This window comes from Heptranchias perlo, chromosome 10, assembly GCF_035084215.1.
Source record: "Heptranchias perlo isolate sHepPer1 chromosome 10, sHepPer1.hap1, whole genome shotgun sequence".
NCBI lineage: Eukaryota > Metazoa > Chordata > Chondrichthyes > Hexanchiformes > Hexanchidae > Heptranchias > Heptranchias perlo.
The window spans coordinates 18700880-18709504 of record NC_090334.1 but is presented as its reverse complement, the minus strand read 5'-3'; the positions used below and the strand labels follow the sequence as shown (position 1 = coordinate 18709504).

Here is an 8625-nt window from a genome sequence, read left to right as displayed (position 1 = left end):
TTCATGACCAATTAGTGAAAGTGTAATTTTTGTCCAATCACTCCCCTGTTGCTAGGCTTCGTTCATCACCAGGTCTCTATGATTTAACCTCAGTTAAAACCAGGTGCAATTATCTCAGACCAGGCCCTTCTTACCTGTGGGCAGACTTTTTCCTGCAGAGATTGGAATGTGTGGACCCCTTCTTATCTGTGCGCAGACTCTCTCATGGCCTTGGGGTATGATTTAATCGTGGTGGGGGGGGGGAGTTGGAATTCCTGATGGGAAACCTGGAAGTACGGGTTTCCTGGATGACCGTATGATTTTGATGTCTTTTTTACCTTTTTCTGCCCGACATGCCGGCCTGATTGACAGGTTGGTCTCAGTCGGATGGGAGAAGTGGAAGGAAGAGGACATGAACATGGTTAGTGTTATATGGGGGGGGGTCATAGTGGGGAGGCGGAGGAGTTCATCTGGAGGGGGTCAGTCATCAGGCAGAACTCAGTCATTGGACGGGCTCAATCTCCCGGGGGTCAGTCATTGGGGGTCGTGGTCATCAGGGGGTCGGAGATTGTGGTGGGGGGGGTCACTGCAGGTAGGTTTATTGGGCCTGCAGGAAGCACTCCTGCTCCTCCGGGCCCACAAGCTCTGCTATAAAGGCACTTACCTGCAGTTTCAGGCGTTCTCGCCTCCTCTCACGTGGTGTGAAGGAGAAGGCCTGGGAATCCCGGCCCCCAGGGGTTAAAAACAAAAAATCTGTCAATATGGAGGCCCGCAGCCTCCAAGAAAGCTTTTACTGACCGACCTGCCTCCTAAGAGCAGGTTGGTTACCCACCCCTCATGCCGCCTCCATGAAAACCGGAAGTGGGTGGGTTTGGGGCGGGTTTTAGATTTAAAAAATTTTTACTGCCCCCCCTCCCCCCCCCCGCACCCTCAACCTGCCTGTTTTTCCCATTTAAAATCATGCCTTTGGTGTCTCCAATTCTAGCTGCCTCTATGGTTTCTTAACTATTTTGTGTGGTACTCCTTCCCTTTCTTCTCATTTGTTTTTTTTCAAGCCAAAGTCTTGTTAGGAACTTCTGGAAGCTTTTCCAAATTCTGCAGTTGCTGTGTTTGCAGTTTTCAGATGTAATGTTTAAAAGGGGCACAGTTAACCCTTTCCTTCAAATGTAACAATTTTTAAGGGGTTTTAACCCACTGTCCCTTCTCAAGTGAGTCCGTCTGATCTTGAGACTGATTTACTTTGTACCTTGAGCATTGTCTTTGGTTGTTAGGTTTTCATCATTGGCTCCCGTTTAGGACGGGTTTGCTGTGATATACGCAAAAAGAATATTTCCTTTCCATGCTTTCTAATTAAATGTCACATTGCACATAAGTAAATCATATTAAACACTAGTATACATTGCATATATATTAAAGCCATGCTAATTATTCTGACCCAAGGTGTTGTCCCACATTATACATTGTTTCACACCATTCATGGTCTCTATTCCATCAGATTAATTTATCTTTTTTCCCCTAAACCAATTTTCAATTACTGATGTTGGTAAAATGCTGGAATCTATTAGTAAGGACGTGGAACGGGGCATTTAGAAAATCATAAGATGATTAGTAGAGTCAACATGGTTTAATGAAAGGGGAATTGTGTTTGACAAATCTACTGGAGGATTTTGAGGATAATGAACTGTTCCAAAGCAATAATCAAAAGACCTTGAGAGTAGGAGGTTTAGGGGCGATCTTATAGAAGTCTATAAAATAATGAGGGGCATAGATAAGGTAGATAGTCAAAATCTTTTCCCAAAGGTAGGGGAGTCTATAACGAGGGGACATAGATTTAAGGTGAGAGGGGAGAGATACAAAAGGGTCCAGAGGGGCAATTTTTTCACTCAAAGGGTGGTGAGTGTCTGGAACGAGCTGCCAGAGGCAGTAGTAGAGGCGGGTACAATTTTGTCTTTTAAAAAGCATTTGGACAGTTACATGGGTAAGATGGGTATAGAGGGATATGGGCCAAGTGCAGGCAATTGGGACTAGCTTAGTGGTATAAACTGGGCGACATGGACATGTTGGGCCGAAGGGCCTGTTTCCATGTTGTAAACTTCTATGATTCTATGATTCTAGGTTGGTTAGAAACAAGATGCGAAAGACTTTGAGACTGCTAAAAAAAATGACATGGAAAGGGTTAAATACCATGCCAATTTTAAAAAGTGTATGTGCCTGCAAAGGAAGAATGTGGGTCACAGCTGTAATAGCTTCAATGAGACTGAAAATAATGAACTGTTCAAAAGCAATAATCAAAAGACCTTGAGGCTGATTAAAAACAAGATAAGAAAGACTTTGAGACTGCTAAAAATATGATAAAGAAAACTGGTCATAAACAGGTGGGTTATAAAAGTTCAAAGAAAATTGGTGAAATTGCTATGATTGGACACGAAGAGCCAGATACAGACCAGGAACAGCAAGGATACATTAAACTGGGTGAGAGATAGAAGAGCCGACCAACCGTTTGGGCCTAAGGGGCCAAGACCTCTCGGAGGGAAGCGAGCAGAAAGTTGTATATAATGTTATGCTGATTATAAATAAACTTAGAAGTAAAAGAAACTAGAGTCTCTGGCCTAGAAGTTTTGTGCCCGACTTCAACCACGAACCTATCAGCAATCACGAACCGCCAAAACTGATGAGCAAGAGAACCATGCAAATTTGATCCTCTCGCACCATCAGGATGCGACGGGCGTGCTGGGAATGCCAATCACACCCCAAGAGGCAGTGTGTTGGTCACAAAGGAGAGGACGATCAGTCATGGGGAACACCAGCAACGAACCTGCCATGAGTCCGGGGGGGGTGGGGGGGAGGAGATCAGGAGGAGGAGGGGATGGAGGGGAGGGGAGGAGGAGGGAAGGTGGGGGGGGGGCAGTTGTAATGTTGAGTCAGGAGGAGCACTCCTGCTCCTACTTGCTCCACATTCAATTAAATAAAGCATTTTTTTTACCTTTTCGGTGGCAGCCTCCAGCAGTCCCTTTAATAAACCGCTGGTTTGCCTGATGGTCGCATGTGGATGCCACGGTCAGTCGCGATCCATTATCAGAAAGTGACTTGAAATAGGCATGAGGCCCCCGATTTGAATAGGCAAAGGGCTCAAACACCTGTTTCAGGCGGTCTCCCTGGATGACTACAGGAGTCCCTAACCCAATATAGCGTGCATTGTATAACCAGCGCGGAAGGAGTGTGCACATGTCACACGCCATATTGGACACTTCAGCATCCATTTTTTTACCAGAAAAACTGGTGCTGCACGAAGAGGTTTCTGGCCCCTAATCGCCTTCTGTTCCTAAGTCACATCAAAACCAAATAAACACACCAGACAAGTCTGTTACAGACTTGGGTGAGGTACTATATGTAAACTGTCCCACTCGGGTTAGTTGTACCTAGACGGTGTTCTCGGGACAGCAGTGGATACCAGGCATCCAGCCTATCCCCTCAGAACACCACTCAAATGGCACATAGGAGGTAAGACCAAGCTGTCCAGGCAGAAGCTCCAGAGATACTGCAAGCAGCGAGTTCTTCTTAGGACCAAACTGTCATGAGCCTTTTGTGACACAAAAGCGGCCAGTTGCCTCTCGCACTACTGGAGTAATGGTAGTGGTGACAAAGGGAGATTCCTAAATGAAAGAGAATGTTTCATTGTAATCATTGCTGAGAGTCCTCCGAATGCACCACTCCACACTCTGCTGCATCTGAAGGAGCATGAGCCGCCTCCCAGAAATCTCCATGTCCAGGTCTTTTAGGAGTGCATAGTTAATCAAGGCACAGCAAGTATATCTCTAAATGGGATATATGCTTGGGAATGTCGCTCCAGATCTATCCAGGAAGTGAAAGCACGCTATAGTCCTCTCTTTGACAACTCTATGCATTGTTCCAGTGCTCCTCAGAGTCTGTTCTTGCAGTTTACCGAGGGGATATGATCCTTGGCAGCAGGGGCTGCACTTTGTGGTTCACAATGGAAGAGCTTGGAGGGATGCAATAGTCCCTAAGCTTATGAGCTCCAACTCTTGGTATGGGGCCTGAAAACTACATCGTTCTGACCCAGAGGCAAGTGTGACCAACTGAGCAATGCTGACACACTAAGAACTGCTATAAGCTGAGAAAGCACTTTGTGTAAAGGACAAAGTTGTAAAGAAATAAACCAACATAAAGTTGCTTGGCAATCGAATGTGAAAAGGTTTGTACAAGAAGTGCACTGCTGTCACTTGGTGATGGTTGCAAAAGACTGATGTTAAGCCTGATCATTTTTTACCTCAACTGGGGTTTGGAAATATAAACATTTTGTTATTCATTAGCTTCTCAATGACATGTGACTTCCAGTGTTTCATTACTTTATACAGAAAAGCACATGAGTTGGACACCACCTTTGGTCTGTAATCAATTTATGGACGCTCGCGGTAAAGGTACTTTAAGAGAAGGTAAGGAGATGGGTGCTAAGATTTCCTGAGGAGAGTCCTGAAGGAGGATACAACTGGTCTGAGAAGATCTGCCTTCTGATGCAAGCCATTATTTTGAATCAACGAGTACAATTAAAAGGTATGTGAGAAATTCCAAAATGGACAGATCTTGCTGCTGCTGAATCGTTAATTGTGAATACCAACAGATGGGTGGAATTTGGCAGCAAACAGGTTATTATATAATGACTGCCATATAGGCACAAGCTCCATGAGCAATGGGAGAATAAATTTAAATACTAACTACCGAATGCAGCTGAACAATTTGCCAGGTATGGGTCAAGCATATGTTACTATTGGAGGTATCACTGGGTGTTTGAGTGATTGCACATCAGGAAATTTTCAATATCAAACAAATTACGCTATATTTTTGCGTTTACATTTACTACTTCATTTACTGCAAAGGTTTTTCAGCAAAATTAATTTTGTAAAAAAATAGTAACTATGTTGATATTTCCCAACTTCACAGAATTCTATGCCTGGTCTTTGGGGCTGATCTAGGAGAGGTTTTATCTGTATCTTTGTGGTGGTCAAATTTGCATTTTTCACTGGACAATTGTATGTAAATTTCAAACATGGAACATCTGTTTGTCCAAGATGAATCCAATACGTGAAACCCAGCCCAGCAATAGTGTTTTGTTTTGTAGAAATAAATGAGTCTTGATACAGATTGTTAAAGTGTGACGTTTAAAGCATGCCTCTCCTGAGCCAGTTACTTCTCTAACTGCAGATAAAGAAGAAAAACAACTGCAAATGCTAGAAATCTGAAAATGTTGGAAATACACAACAGATCCATGAGCATCGGATAACCAAAACAGGCTACTGCTTTGGAAGGAGATTGTGATGATGCATTTGGTTCTGACAAATGAGCCAAGATTTCCCAATTCAGTGCTCCTGAATCACAAAAAGTTAGTATGCAGGTACAGCAAGTGATTAGGAAGGCAAATGGAAAGTTGTCATTTATTGTAAGGGGAAATGGAATATGAAAGTAGAGATGTTGGTGAGACCACATCTAGAATACAGTGTGCTGTTTTGGTCTCCTTATTTAAGAAAGGACATAATTGCTTTGGAGGCGGTTCATAGAAGGTTCACTCGACTGATTCCTGGGATGAAGGGGTTATCTTATGAGGAAAAGTTGGACAAGTTGGGCTTGTATACACTGGAGTTTAGAAGAATGAGAGGTGATCTTATTGAAACATATAAGATCCTGAGGGGGCTAGAAGGGGTAGATGCTGAGGGGATGTTTCCCCTTGTGGGAGAGACTAGAACTAGGGGCCACAGTTTAAAAATAAGGGGTCTCCCATTTAAGAAGGAGATGAGGAGAAATTTTTTCTCTGAGGGCCGTGAGTCTGTGAAACTCCCTTCCCCAGAGAGCGTTGGAGGCAGGGTCATTGAATATTTTTAAGGCTGAGTTAGATAGATTCCTGATTAACAAGGGAGTCAAAGGTTATAGTAGGTAGACGGGAAAGTAGGGTTGAGGTCACAATCAGATCAGACATGATCTTATCAAATGGCAGAGCAGGCTCGAGGGGCCGAATGGCCTACTCCTGCTCTTAGTTCATATGCTGCATGCTGGGAGTGCATATAGGAAACATCTGCACCCCAAGCCCATGATTGCCTGACCACCAGGTGCACTGTAGTAAAAAATCCGGGTTAGGGTCTCGGAAAAGTTAACCTGCCTTATCTTCTTTTCAGATGTTGATGGACTTTTTCTAAATCTATTTTTGCTTTTTACATTCCGTGGAATGTTTGGATGACTGCTGGCAACTAATCATAAGATGCTCTTATCTTTTCATTTGGTTCAGGTCCGGATCTTGGGAAAGTGGCCGAACACAAGCTGCTCCTACACATTTACGCAACAAATTAGAACCAGCTCCCACAGTGAAAACTCACTGTCCAACACCTGTGGGCACTGTGAGCTTTTCAGCACTGCACCTGCATGAATGAGTGGGTCTGGCTGAAAATATAGCCCTATACTGTTAACGGATGGCAGCAGGCTTGTGTCATGATGTAAAAATGCTGATTCGCTGAATGCTACAATGTGTTTCCAAGGCAGCTCCCAGTACTGGCGGATGATCAGGACACCCAGGAAAAACTAAGTCTTTACTGCAATCAACTGATTTATAGATTTATATTTCAAAATTCTGTTGACTGTGCAAGACTTTTTGTTATTCGTTCATGGGTTGTGGGTGTCACTGGTGAGGCCAGCTTTTATTGCCCATCCCTAATTGCCCTTGAGAAGGTGGTGGTGAGCCGCCTTCGTGAAACGCTGCAGTCCGTGTGGTGAAGGTTCTCCCACAGTGCTGTTAGGTAGGGAGTTCCAGGATTTTGACCCAGCGACGATGAAGGAACGGTGATATATTTCCAACTTGGGATGGTGTGTGACTTGGAGGGGAATGTGCAGGTGGTGGTGTTCCCATGTGTCTGCTGCTCTTGTCCTTCGAGGTGATAGAGGTGGCGGGTTTGGGAGGTGCTGCCGAAGAGGCCTTGGCGATTCGCTGCAGTGTATCCTGTGGATGGTACACACTGCAGCCACAGTGCGCCAGTGGTGAAGGGAGTGAATGTTTAGGGTGGTGGATGGGGTGCCAATCAAGCGGGCTGCTTTGACCCGGATGGTGTCGAGCTTCTTGAGTGTTGTTGGAGCTGCACTCATCCAGGCAAGTGGAGAGTATTCCATCACACTCCTGTCTTGTGCCTTGTAGATGGTGGAAAGGCTTTGTGGAGTCAGGAGGTGAGTCACTCGCCACAGAATACCCAGCCTCTGACCTGCTCTTGTAGCCACAGTATTTATATGGCTGGTCCAGTTAAGTTTCTGGTCAATGGTGACCCCCAGGATGTTGATGGTGGGGTATGGTAATGCCGTTGATTGTCAAGGGGAGGTGGTTAGACTCTTTTTTGTTGGAGATGGTCATTGCCAGGCAATTGTCTGGCACGAATGTTACTTGCCACTTATCAGTCCAAGCCTGGATGTTGTCCAGGCCTTGCTGCATGCGGGCTCGGACTGCTTTGTTATTTGATGGGTTGCGAATGGAACTGAACACTGTGCAATCATCAGTGAACATCCCTATTTCTGACCTTATGATGGAGGGAATGTCATTGATGAAGCAGCTGAAGATGGTTGGGCCTAGGACACTGTCCTGAGGAACTCCTGCAGCAATGTCCTGGGGCTGAGATGATTGGCCTCCAACAACCACTACCATCTTCCTTTGTGCTCGGTATGACTCCAGCCACTGGAGAGTTTTCCCCCGATTTCCATTGACTTCAATTTTACTTGGGCTCCTTGGTGCCACACTCGGTCAAATGCTGCCTTGATGTCAAGGGCAGTCACTCTCACCTCACCTCTGGAATTCAGCTCTTTTGTCCATGTTTGGACCAAGGCTGTAATGAGGTCTGGAGCCGAGTGGTCCTGGCGGAACCCAAACTGAGCATCGGTGAGCAGGTTATTGGTGAGTAAGTGCCGCTTGATAGCACTGTCGACAACACCTTCCATCACTTTGCTGATGTTTGAGAGTAGACTGATGGGGCGGTAATTGGCCGGATTGGATTTGTCCTGCTTTTTAGGGACAGGACATACCTGGGCAATTTTCCACATTGTCAGTTAGATGCCAGTGTTGTAGCTGTACTGAAACAGCTTGGCTAGAGGCGCAGCTAGTTCTGGAGCACAAGTCTTCAGCACTACAGCCGGGATGTTGTCAGGGCCCATAGCCTTTGCTGTGTCCAGTGCACTCAGCCGTTTCTTGATATCACGTGGAGTGAATCGAATTGGCTGAAGACTGGCTTCTGTGATGGTGGGGATATCGGGAGGAGGCCGAGATGGATCATCAACTCAGCACTTCTGGCTGAAGATGGTTGCAAACGCTTCAGCCTTGTCTTTTGCACTTACGTGCTGGACTCTGTCATCATTGAGGATGGGGATGTTTACAGACCCTCCTCCTCCCATTAATTGTTTAATTTTCCACCACCATTCACGACTGGATGTGGCAGGACTGCAGAGCTTTGATCTGATCCGTTGATTGTGGAATCGCTTAGCTCTGTCTATAGCATGTTGCTTCCGCTGTTTTGCATGCTTGTAGTCCTGAGTTGTAGCTTCACCAGGTTGGCACCTCATTTTTAGGTACGTCTGGTGTTGCTCCTAGCATGCTCTTCTACACTCCTC

General features: G+C 45.5%; 1 protein-coding gene across 1 annotated transcript in view; it reads left to right on the top strand.

Moving 5' to 3' along the window:
* Positions 1 to 4421: 4421 nt before the first annotated feature.
* The window catches only part of LOC137326309 (peroxisomal N(1)-acetyl-spermine/spermidine oxidase-like), a 46945-nt gene continuing 42741 nt past the window's right edge, over positions 4422 to 8625 (top strand). Inside the window, exon 1 of the mRNA XM_067991276.1 lies at positions 4422 to 4551. The gene's annotated coding sequence lies outside the window, so the exon portion shown is untranslated. The remainder of the gene's footprint in view (positions 4552 to 8625) is intronic.